Source organism: Protopterus annectens, chromosome 8.part0 (assembly GCF_019279795.1).
Source record: "Protopterus annectens isolate FY-2018-M chromosome 8.part0, PAN1.0, whole genome shotgun sequence".
Taxonomy (NCBI): domain Eukaryota; kingdom Metazoa; phylum Chordata; order Ceratodontiformes; family Protopteridae; genus Protopterus; species Protopterus annectens.
The window spans coordinates 250,603,583-250,609,466 of NC_056741.1; the positions used below are offsets into that span (position 1 = coordinate 250,603,583).

General features: G+C 39.6%; 1 long non-coding RNA gene across 1 annotated transcript; it reads right to left on the minus strand.

Moving 5' to 3' along the window:
- Positions 1–1,381: 1,381 nt before the first annotated feature.
- On the minus strand, positions 1,382–4,867 carry LOC122808017. Its single transcript, XR_006365758.1, has 3 exons — positions 4,752–4,867; positions 2,760–2,809; positions 1,382–2,669 (listed from the first exon to the last, which is right to left on the minus strand). It is a non-coding gene; the product is annotated as an uncharacterized LOC122808017 (long non-coding RNA).
- Between the last annotated feature and the right edge of the window lie 1,017 nt (positions 4,868–5,884).

Genomic DNA, 5,884 nt, shown 5'->3' on the forward strand with positions numbered 1-5,884 from the left:
CCAGTTTGGCTTTGTTAAGGGCAAAGCATGCCTCCTAAACCTGGTGGACTTCTTTGAGACAGTTACCAAGGCTATAGACAAGGGAAAGGTGGTCCACACAGCCTACCTAGACCTCGCAAAGGCCTTCGACACCATTCCCCACTCAGGTATTATAGACAAGTGAACCAGCCTGAACATAAACCCCTACATCACGAGATGGGTTGCCAACTGGCTCATGGATAGAACCCACATGGTAAGAGTTGCAGGAGCTAGATCTGACTCTAAACCGGTTACAAGTGGTGTTCCCCGGGGCTCAGTCCTTGGACCCCTCCTGTTCAGCATATACTTCTCAGAGGTACAGGCAAGCACAGGAGGACTATGGCTGACCATGTTCGCAGACGACTGAAAACTAGGGGCTATAGTTGACTCTCCAGATGACACAGACATCCTCCAAAAGGGTCTCACTGAGAAGGATACCTGGTGTCAAAATCATGGCCTCAAGCTAAATGCCAAAAAGTGCATAGTCATCCCCTTTGGAAAAACAAAGTACCCACAAACTACCACATATGTGATGGCCCCCTAAATACGGAAGATGTAATAAGGGATCTGGGGACCCAAGTAGATAGTAACCTCTCCTTTGATAATCACATTGCCAAAGTGGTTAGAAAATCCTTCTATGTGGCCCACCTAATCACAAAAGGGTTTGCATCCAGATTGAAAGAGATCATTGGGCCCCTCTACACGTCACTCATAAAACCCATCATAGAGTACAATACTCCATTTGGGATGTACCTTACAAGACACCTGCAACAACTGGAAAGACCACAGAAGTTCCTCACCAAGAGGATCACTGGCCTCAAGCAGATGTCCTATGCAGCTCGACTGAAGAAACTCCAGCTGTAGTCGGTTGCATACCGCCTACTCAGAGGTGATCTCTGCCTGACATACAAGGCCATGTCCAACCCAGAATTGATGGACATGCTCCACCTAAAGAAAATTATATCTCCTTGAGACACACACTCCAGGGATCTAAACCTCACCACAACAATAAATAGGACGAGCTGGAGGGATAGATTCCTGTCCCAGAGACTTCCCATTCTCTGGAACAAGATTCCAATCTACATTAGGCAGAGCTCTTCGCTAACCCTCTTCAAGAGAAACCTTGAGAAGTGGTTGGGAAACAGAATGTTTACCCCAGGGATCACTTCAATGGCTCTGCTGGACAGAGGCACAGAGAACTAATCTAGGGGGTGGCAAAAGCCAACACATTCTGGCTAGGCTTATAAATGCCTTTGGGCAGATAGCCTAGTACCTACCTATGAACCTATTATGGCTCTGGCTATAGTTGAAACATTAGCATTTTTCAGGATTCCACCTGTTTATTTATAAAATCCCCTGAGTCTGACAACCCTATCATTACATTCCTTATTATGCCCATGCAGATATTCTGTCTTTTTCTGTTGATTCACACCTCAGTTGTTCCAGGACATGAATATTAACAGGGACACTCGTTGTATCAATACTGAGTTTTATATGTATTGCTCTCAATGTCTTACAACATTACTTCAAATTACCTGTATATGAGCCCAGCCATTAAACAGAGTTATTATTAATACAGTTTTTTGGAGTTCTCTAAAAAATAAACAGCAGTTCAACATAAAATGAGTAATGAGATAATAATATTAATTCCAAAATTGCATTTGCATAGTTCATTTCAGACTTTTCCATTGGTTACTGATATAGGCTATCTACTTACTTTTCCTTGCATAAAATTTCATATGGTACACAATCGGTTAATTCTGTGTCCGTTTATATACTGCTGTTTGTTCAGTTTTTTGAGAATGTGTGAAATAGAGATTTGTTTATTTAACATATAAAATAAAAGAAAAGGAAAGAATAAAAAGAGAAGAAGAAAAAAGATAAGAAAATACAGAACTGGGTGAATGCAAATTAGGTTTCTTAAGATAAAAAAATTAATCATTTTATCAAAAAGCAAGAAATGTACACTGACCTTGGAAAAGCTGAAGCCATATTAAGTGGTACCAGACACTATAATGAAAAGTCCACAACTGGCCACAGTATAAAGTTTAAACACTCTGGAGTTTTGTTTTATATTAAACTTTATACTGTGGCTGGTTGTGGATTTTTCATTTCTGCTACTGGGTTGTTTTACTATACTGAAAAGTACTGTAACAAAGGTAATTACTTGCTGTTTCTTTTCTTTTTACATTTAGCACATATTAAAGGGTACACCATCAGTAGGTCAGTGGCTCTCCTGAAACTCATGGTTTAATATTAACTGGCCCTGCTTAGATTGTGCAGATTGGTGAAATGGCCTTCAATGCCACGACATAGGAAATTATAGCATTATGTTGCACTAATTAAAAGGGGGATAGAGTTCCCCAGAATGTGGATAAATCTGCAGGTAGAGTAACTGGTAAAGTCCAGCCTGGATGGATTTGTTCTTTTGTGAAACAAGAAAATGTGTGGTTAATATAATAACACAATTTTTTTTTTCATTTTTGCTGCCATTCAAGATACAAGATTAATTAAATGACAGAAATGCATGAATCTTGAGTTGTGAATCATTATGTCCATCATTCTTTCTACGATTTACGAGATTTAGATGTCATTGCATGAAGACATTCTGTCAGTAATCATTTCAGTAGCCTCAGGGATGCATATTCTGTCTGTAAGAAACAAGAAATACTTCATAAGAACAACCCATATCCACGTGATCATTTGATGTGATTGTATTTGTATCAAAGTTTAAGCAGTACCTCTGGTTCTTGTGCATTTTTCTTTTGAAGTCTCTGCCGTCCTGCTCTTCCTGTAAAACAAAAGTAATGCAAATTAGCTGAAGCCAGGATGGGCTGTCCTAACTTCTTTTTGGTGGTATGGCACAAGAGTTCTGGGAGAAGGCTTTGTCAGATGCCAAGAAGGCAGCCATTGCCACCATAACCCTTAGGTGCAAATATGTAGGGGGGATGAAGGAAACTCATCCAGATATGCTAACATTTCTACTATACATATGCGTAAACACCCATACTGTTTATACATCTATACATGATACACTTCCATACACATATACAGAATATAGCATATACAATGTACCACATTCTACGAATATATGTCAGTACATCCTTCAATACATGCCAAATGCAAATTCACAGTGAATTTAGCTACATATTATACATACATGCCTGCATATATATAAACCAGTACAGGGATATTTCATTTTGTGAAACACAAATGCTCCAAACAGACAAATTCAAGCACTGTGTTTTGAACATGGGACTATTGTCTTAATGTGCAGAAAAATGCATACCTCTCATCTGGCGGGATTTTCGCAGAATGTCCAGATTTTGCCTGAAATTTTTGCTCTGTTCTTTATAAAATGTGTGATTTTCTGGCAAATCACTGTAGATGGAAATCACTGAATAATAGACATTTGAGATTCAGGCTTCATATCCTTCAGAAACTGCATGCTAAGGCAAACCTTTTATTCTATCAACTTTCTTAGTTAATAAGAGCAACATTTAAAATGTGTCCCTATTTTCTGGGTCTTGGATCCCCAATTTTTTTGGACTTGGTCCATATTTCTTGGGCTAAGAGATTGAGAGCTATGAAAAGAAAGGAGAAAGGCAAGGATTTTTTTTCAAACAATGACAAACTAAGAGGTGATTATAATACATAGCAGGTGTATGTGAGGCTTAACCTCCATCATAAAATACTAATGTAGAATGAATACCCATTTGAAGTAATTTGATAAGAGACAGTGTTCAACATTTTGAAGAGGGAAGGTGGAGAGCTATTATCATAATTTTGCATGGCATGTGTGTCTGTGTGTGTGTGTTTGTGTCTCTGTCCCTGCTTTTGTCTGTGTTTCCATACCTTTTGGACATTATAGAGTGAAAACTGCAGCTATATATTTAGGGCACCAAGGTCCCTAGTCCACTGAGCACTGAGAGCTGAGCACTTCCTTCAAACCATCCAAAAGACCCTTTCACTTCCCTGGGAGAAGAGCCCTAAAGCTAATTTTCTTTGCTCATTTAGTAAGAGTTGAGTGAGCCAGAAGTGCCATGACCTCACCGGTGTTAGAGATGGGGTTTGATTGTTAGGCCTTATATACCCCACTCATGCATGCCCTTAAGCATGCAAATGTTGACTTACAGTGGGTTTTTGCAAAGCATGTCTATGCCTCTGTATGAGTGTGCATTCAGCTGGACCTTCTCCCTTAAAACAATACACATTACACAGGGATCCCCACCCTCCATAAGGGATTGCAACACACAGTGTTCAGGGACATACATGGTCTTCCATCACTGCCCCCAGAAGTGGTCAAGCAGGTATAGCCTTCTCTTTCCTCTGCCTACCTCATGTACCAGATTCTCCAGTGTTCAATCTGCTAAATGAACTCGAGTTATCTGTGTCATTGTTATGGCTGTACACCAGTAAAACTGGCAGCACAGCACTTTTAGCTCACCATAATGAAATTAATGCAATAGCCACCTTGATACCCCCCCCCCCCCCCCACACACACACACACACACACACACACACACACAGACACACACGCACACATTAAAAAGCTAAATCTGAATCATTTTCTGGAGTTACACAGTAAAGCATTCTAAAAGTAGCTTCAGATAAATTAAACAGATTAAAATATAATATAATATTGTTAGTGTTTCATACCTGCATGATTAAAATATACAGTTTAAAGCAGTAACTTTGTTGAATGTGTCTGTTCAAGCCTGTGTAATCCATACCTCTTTTTTGACATCTTTGATAGTATACAAGTAAAAGTATGATCATTGCCAGGGCAACAATGGATGGTAATCCCAAGGATAAAATGTACCGAGGACAGTAATTGCTCGTACTTTCTAAAAGAAAACAGACACATGCAATTATGCAAAAGAATAGCAAAACACATTAACTTAAATGTAAAAACAAAAATACTAGAAGTATAAAATATTAAACCTAATGATAAACTTGTATAGACTGGTTGTACTCTAGGTGAACACTGGCTCAAAACCAAGTCACAACACCTAGTCACACTTTCATGCTGTTTTCCTTGTATTTGCGTACTTTATTTTGTAAAACAACACTCACGTCCTGTATATATGCAACTATATATCATTGAATGATTTTTTGCATGGTGAATTTTTGCAAGTTCTCAGTAGCATGAAACCAAGCACTAAATATTTCAGTTATAGTAAATCTTGCTGAAAATGGAGCAAGACCATTCATATTTATGGGGCTTTTGTGTTTTGTCACGCACTGCAGTGAAAATCACGTGAGGTAGCCTTGGAACTAGTGTGTGTGTATGTGTGTGTGTGTGTGTGTGTGTGTATGTGTGTGTGTGTGTGTGTGTGTGTTGGCATGACTGATGTACAAATAAGCTAGATGTTACTGTAACAGGAATATTTCCCTTTTCCCAATGTGCAGCAACATCAGAGTTGATTATATTATATAAAAGGGTATGGGGTGCAGTGTGGAGGAAAGGGAGGGCTTTTTTAAAACAAAGGAAGATTTTATTGTTTACAGTTTGTATAGGACCATAGGAGGTTACTAGGCTGTTGGCCCTGAGGCCCTTACAAACCTAGCCAAAATTTAGCCCATGTTCTGACAAGTCAGCACACAATGCCCCTGTTCATAGGTTCATAGGTTAGTACTAGGCTATCGGCCCTAGGGCCTATACAAGCCTAGCCATAACAATTCCCTGGCTATTTCTTCCCACACTATTTACTTCCCTGGACCCCTGTCTAGCAGGGTGACTGACGTGATCCCTGGGGTGAATTTCCTTTCTCCCATCCAATTGTCAAGGTTCCTTTTGAAGAGAGCCAAAGAGGCGCTCTGCTTGACATGTATGGGCAGTCTATTCCAGAGTCTGGGGAGTCTC